General features: G+C 37.1%; 1 pseudogene; it reads left to right on the top strand.

Moving 5' to 3' along the window:
• Positions 1–855, top strand: LOC103734209 (annotated as a pseudogene).
• Positions 856–6,989: the final 6,134 nt, after the last annotated feature.

The following is a 6,989-nucleotide window of genomic DNA, read 5'->3' as shown; positions in this document are numbered from 1 at the left end:
ATGGTGAACAATGAAACCCAGGATTTAAAATCCATCAAAAAAATTTTAACAAAGATCATGCATGGAAGCAAATAAATAGATTCTGGAATATCCTTGGACAGTCATTACAAAATGGAATATCCTGAAATGGGTTTATGTATTATAATTAATAAGAACTTTCCTAAAAACACTGAGATATCACTTCGACCTGTTACAGATATAGATGCAGTCCACCTCAGAGAAACATTCATGAGCTTAAGATGAAGTCAGGAATAAAAACGATCTTACTTGTGAAGAAATTTTGGAATTGATGCATGACGTTTCTAAAGAATATCACAGCAAGGGGAACAGCTTTGTGGAATTCTAAGCTAGAAGGATGAAGGAATAATTTTTGGAACAATTAGATATGTTGACCTGAAAAAATTAACTAGCTTCCTCAGAGGAGATTATTGCCGAACTTTCAGCTGGAAAACTGAAACCTTTCTTTATTCTCACCTGCCAGTCAGAATACGGAGCTGGACTGTGGCATCGAGGCAGACAGTGGTGTCGAGGATGGCATGGCATGCCAGAAGATAGCAGTGGAGGCCAACTTTCTGCACGCATACCCCATAGCATCAGGTTACTATTCCTGGAGAAATTCAGAGGATGGATCCTGGTTCTTCCAATCACTTCACACTATGTAAAACTATACACACACAAACTTGAGTTTCTGCACAGTCTTACTCATGCTAACTGGAACGTAGCAACAGAATTTGAGTCCTTTTCTGTTGACCCCACTTTTCATGAGAAGAAAAAGATTCCATGTCCATGCTCACAAAAGAACAGTATTTTTATCACTACCGAGAAATGTTTTTTTTTTTTTTTCCTTCTTTTTAATTTGTATACCAAATGAGGAAACATGTCAGGGATACTTTATTTCCCTCTCATTTAAGTCTAATCTGATATTCTAGATGTTACTTAGAACCATACCACTGTCTGAGTAATAGAACCATAATACAGCCACCTCAAACTCAGTATCAGGTAGTTGAAATTGAATTTAATTAGTTTTTGTTCAACTATAGGAATGATGTTATGCAATTATGTGTCTTAAAACCTGGATCCATGGGTAGGATCAAAGGCTTGCATCTTGACCATGTCATTGCCGTGAAAAAAGATTTTTTTTTTCATTTTTGAAAAAAAAAACTAAATATTTTATTTGAGAGAAAATATGGGCAAACGTGGTCGGTTCTTTTAAGGGTAGCACACATCAATAAAGACACCTGAGTCCAAGGGGCTGAGATCTACCAGTATATGCTTATCTTCTCTTTCACAAACCAGCTGAGATTTACAGACCAGCAAAATAGCTAGAAGTTTGAACCAAAGCAGGAATAAAGCCCGGCCATGGGCAAAGACCACAGCTGGTTCCAACTTGTGAGTGCTGGTCTGTGTGGATGATATCTGCAAGGCACAAATCACCACTTGAGAAAGTGAACCAGATTAGAGCCTTCTGGGACCAGTGGTGTGGAGAGTCTCAAAAAAGATCCTAAAGCTCCCTACAGTAAAGTTTGTAAGTGTGCTGACTTATTTTCTGTTGAAGTTTACAATTCAAGGAAAACAGTGGTGATACTTCTCCTGTTGTCAGAAAGTTAAGGAGCTTGGCACATGGCACATGGGACTTGAGAAGCATCCAGTCACAGCTCCTAGAATGCACCTGGGGAAGCTGCCCGGAAGTCCAGCCCACGAGGGAGGCCAGACTCCAGGCTTCTTGACTCCTGGAGATGCTGAGTCACTGCTGACTGCCCTGATGTGCCCAGCATTTCACATAAATGTCCTTGTTGCCCAAAGAAAGGAACTCGCATTTATAATTGACAGAGTTGTTTCCACTGGGTCTATGAATTGTTTCTAAGTAAATGCAGCTTGTGAGAGTATTTTAAGATGAGGTCCAATGTGGCAATTTTTTATAAAAATTTGTTATGTTGCATATTTGTTTGGAAACATTAAATTCAAATTTAAAACTGAAAAAAAAAAGAATTTTGTTTCCTAGTTCCATAAAGAGTATCACTGGAATTTTGCAGCAATTCACTGCATTGAATCACTCAATCACTTTTGGTAATGTGTCCATCTTCACGATATTAATCTGCATCTGTGAACATGGGAGATCGTTCCATCTTCTGGTGTCCTTTTCAATTTCTTTCTTCAGTGTTTTAAATTTTTCATTTTGGAGGATTTTCACCTCCTTGGTTAGGTTCATTTCTAGATTTTTTTTTAATTTTCATTTTTTGAAGGTATTATGGTTTTATTTCACCACTAATTTCTTTCTTAGCAAATTTGCTATTAAAACTTATTGGTGTGTATCTGGTCTTGTATTACTCTTTGTTATAAATGAGTACTAAACTCAAGAGTGTTCTGCTAGCATCTTTAGGGTCTGTGCAGTATAGGCTATCATGTGCAAATAGAGCTCATCTAACTTTCCATTGCTATTTGTAGCCACTTCATTCTTTTTTCCTCTGGACTTACTGTTCCATGAATCAGTGGACAATCTTCTCATTCCGGATTTGAAAGGAAATGCTTTCATTTTTTCTCTGCTTACTACAATAAGTTTAACATGTATTGCCTTTACCGTGCTGAGAAGTCCCCATTTCTTTGGAACTTTTATTAGGAAAGGAGGCTAACCATTGTTAAAAACAAACCATATATGCATCTCTGGAATGAAGTCAAAGTTTTTCTTGTGTGCGATCTTTTTATTTGTATATATGTGGTATGTATGGTATATGTATACTCATGTATGTGGGCACATGTGTGTGTATAGGTATGTGTGTTTATATGTGTACATGTGGAGGTCTTAGGTGATGTTGAGTGTTGTCCTCAATTGGTCTCCATCTTACATGTTGAGGCAAAGTCTCTCACTTGAATGGAGCTCTTGCCAGTTTGGTTAGTCTGGCTAGCCGCTTGCTCAAGGAATCCCATTTTCACCTCCTGCACACTGGGATTACAGGCAGGCTTTCATGCCCACCAAGTGTTTCCATGAATACTGAGGATTTGAACTGCATTCCCTCATAGCTGCACAGTAAGTGCTTCATCCACTGAGCCATCTCCCTAACCCTTGTATTATCATTAAAACATGCTGTTTCATTTAGTTTTCAAGTTTTTTATTGATAATTTTTCTTTCTATGTTTATTATGGATATTGGTCTGGTTTTTTTTGGGGGGGTTGTCTTCTTAATGGTTTTGATATTTGAAAATACTGGTCTTGTAAAATGTGTTTGGTAGTGTTCCTTCCCTTCCTATCTTATGGGATAATTTGAGGAGCATTGGTGTTAGCTCATCTTTAAATGTCTTGCAGAATCCAGCTGTAAGTGTCTCTGGTCTTAGGTTTCTCTTTAGTTTTGAGATGCTATTGCTTATACAGCCTTAATACACATTATTGATCAATTGGCTTAATTTTTGTAGATCATGTGTGACTATAAATATATGCATTTCTTTAAAATTTCTCCAATTTTTTGGAACATAGGTTTTCAAAGTATTTCCTAATGATTCTCTCTTCTGGTCTTTATTATTTTCTTGTGTATCTAAGACACTGAGGCATATTTTTATTTACTTATGATTTTTATTTACTTATGAAATAGGAATTCATAGCTATGAACTTCTCCCTTATTATTGCCTTTGCTGTATCTGAATCTCATAAGTTGTTTTTTATTTTCATTTGATTCTAAGAACTTTTATATTTCCTTCTTGATTTCTTCAGTGACCCACAAATCACTAATAGCATATTGTTCAGTCTCTATGTGTTTAATTTTCCTTGCTACTATCGAGTAGTTTTATTTCATTATATTCTCTTAAGAGACTAGATAAATTTACTTTCTTTTGTATTTCTTGTACTTTGCTTTATGGCCCAGAATGAGGCATATTTTAGAGAAAGTTCCATGGACTGTTCAGTAGAATATGTGTTTCATAATTTTTGGGGTGAAATATTCTGTAATGTCTGTTAAGTCTGTGTAATCTATGAGGCAGTTTAATTCGGAAGTAACTTTGTTTATTTTTTTTTTATTGGCAACCTCTCTGTTGATACAAGAGGGGAATTGAACTCAACACTCTCTGTGTATCTTTGTTGTGTGGTGTTTGTTTTGGGGAATTAAGCACATTGATGTATGGGTATTACCATTATAGCTTAAGATGGATAGTTCTCTTCATCACTATGTAGTGTTCCTTATTTCTTCTAAGTTTGTCTTGAAATCTTCACCAGGTACAAATATAGTTGCTTTTAGTCATCTTTTCAATATTATACCATTTCTGTCACTGACAGTGAGGTAGTTTTCAGCAGACAAGAATTATTTTAATCTTGTTTTATGATCCAGTTAGTGACTTTGCATATTTTTATTAGATCGTTAAGGTGACTTACATCTGGGATTATTATTAAGCGAGGTTTGCAGATTGCTGTAATTTGTTGGGTTTTTCCTGGTTGATGTGTGTACTGTTTTATTTTATGTATCTTTTTCATCTTAGCAGTTTGTTAAGTTGCAGGATTGAACTTCTTTGATTATTTTCTAGTGTGGACTGTTTCTCGCTTAGTCTCATGATATTTACTCTTTCCTGTGCTCCAGTGATTGACTCCATCTTTCTTACTCCTTTGTGTTTCATGAAACATCTCTGTAATCCTGGCTTAGTGGTCACACAGTATTCTAGTTTGTGTTAATCTTGGAAGGTCTTCATGTCTCCATTAATGTTAAAAAATACCTTTGTCTGATGTGATAATCTTGGTTGGCAGTTATACTTCAAGTGCTTAACATGTATCACCCTAGTTCTTGCTGTATATCAAGGCTTCTGCTAGGATGTCTGGTGTTATCATAGATTTTCCTGGGGAAGTAAGATGCTGTTATTCTCATGCAGTTTTTAATATTGTTTCTTCAGCCTGTAATTCTAACATTCTGAGCACACTGCATCTTAGAAAGGTCTTCTTCTGGCCATGTTGTACTCAAGTTTCTCAAAGCCTCTATACGCCCATGTCCACATTGCCCCTTAGATTTGCAAAATCTATCCAGGCACAGTGGAGTACGCTTTTGACCTCAGCACACAAGAGGCAGTGTCAGACAGATCTTTGTTAGTTTGAGGCCAGCCTGGTCTGCAGAGCAATTTTGAAAAATTTCTTTGATAATTCCATTAAATAATTTTTCTATACTTTCAATGTTTTCCCCATCATCTCATCTAATTAGGTTCAGCTTCTTTTTTCTTAATTTTTTTTTTTTGGTTTTATTTTACATGTATGTGTGGTTTGCCTGCCTCTATATAAATACACCCATGTCAAGTAATGACCACAGAGACCAAAAGAGGGTATTGGATCCCTGGAACTGGAGTTATGGATGGTTGTTAGCTGCCATGTATGTGCTGGGGACTGAACTGGAGTCCTCTACAACAGCAGTCAGCGCTCTTAACTGCTGAGCCATCTGTCCAAATCCAGCTTTGGTTTCTTGATCCCGTACAATAGTGATTGAAATTTCTGGTCACGATTCATTTTTAAAAATTTCTGTTTTTATGCTTCCTTGACTTTGACTAACATCTCTGATATTCTCCCTTTTGCTTGGTCTAGGCTGATGGTTATCTTTTATTTCTATCTGGTGTGTTAATTCTTTTACTGTCAACATTTCTGTTTGGCTCTTTACAGAATCTCTATATCCTTGAAAAAGTGTTTTCCTCTCTGTTGAATTTCTCATCCATTCACTAACCTATGATTCACTTTAAGGACTTTCTAATGTAAGACCTGAATTAATTTCCTTACTTCACTCATCTGCTTGTTTGAATTTTCTTTGAAGACATTGATCAGTTTTAAGTATTATTTTTAATGCTTTGCCTGACATTTCAACAATTCACTATATTTGGTTTCAGTTTTGAGGTGCTGTGAACTTTGTGGGATGCCTTCTTAGCTTGTTTTTTTCATATATATATAAAATTTACTTTTCTGAATTGGGGCTTGAACATCTGTCCAGACGAATGATGTGCATTTTAAGTTTATTCTTTCCAACTTTCTCTGTTTAAACCTTTTATTTTGTGTCAGTTTCCAAGTGAGCAGTTTTCCCATGCAGGTGGAGTCCCACTACCAATTTAAACGGAATGCATATAATAGTAACAAAAGCAATGATTGGACAGTGCAACAGGCATTAAAACACAGCGAAAAGCAATTGGTGCTTTATTTACATCCCCCTAAAGGTTAATAAACAAAGAAACTCAAGCAGTAGCATCATATGCTAAGAGTTTAGGGGTTAAAATGTATTTAGAGGTTATTAAAATTAAAAATATTAATAAAAAAGAAAGGAGGGAGTGAGGATAGAAAAAGAGAAAGAAAAGTAGGAATGAGAGGAAGATCTGTGCGGGTGAACGTGTTAGAGATAATAAAGAACACACTACACTAGGTGCAGAAACTGGCAGAGTAATCAGAAAACCCAGACAGCTGGAAAGTGAAGCGCACAAAATAAGCCAACAAATGAGTAGCTCACCACCAGCCATCGTTTCTACCTCGCTAGTCTGAACATGGGTTCCTGGATCCCAATGTGGTCTTTGCCACTTTACTCCAGTGCTGAGGAAGAAGGTCTTAGTCTGTCCTGACCCACTGATCCCTGCTTCCTTGCGGTGGTGATGTCCTGCACTGCAATAGCCCTCAGCTCGTCTCCTCCCGTTGACCAAGATTCTCTCCAGACCTCAGCGCGAGCACCTTCCTTCGTTCTCACCTTGTGAGTTTCTTCTCTGGTGTGGCTACACGCCTTCCATCCAATAATGTCTGGGTTTCAGGCAGCTGTGCGAGTAGAATTTATATCTGGGCTGGACTTTCTCCCCTTACTAGAGTTCAGGCTGTTTTTCTACCCTCTGTCTGGCGATATCCCATAGCCTTCGCCCAAGTACATTCGTCTTCTAAGTTGGTTTTCCAAGTCAGCTTGTATTACTGTATTGTAAGCTAATAAGGCATCTCCAAAGCTCACAGCACCTCCAAACCGAAACGAAAGATAGGTAGCTGAAATGTCAAAGAATTAAAAACAGCACTTT

The sequence above is a fragment of the Nannospalax galili genome, unplaced genomic scaffold (assembly GCF_000622305.1).
Source record: "Nannospalax galili isolate Female #2095 unplaced genomic scaffold, S.galili_v1.0 scaffold550, whole genome shotgun sequence".
Lineage (NCBI taxonomy): Eukaryota > Metazoa > Chordata > Mammalia > Rodentia > Spalacidae > Nannospalax > Nannospalax galili.
The sequence above is the reverse complement of the archived record's forward strand: the minus strand, read 5'-3'. Positions and strand labels throughout refer to the sequence as shown.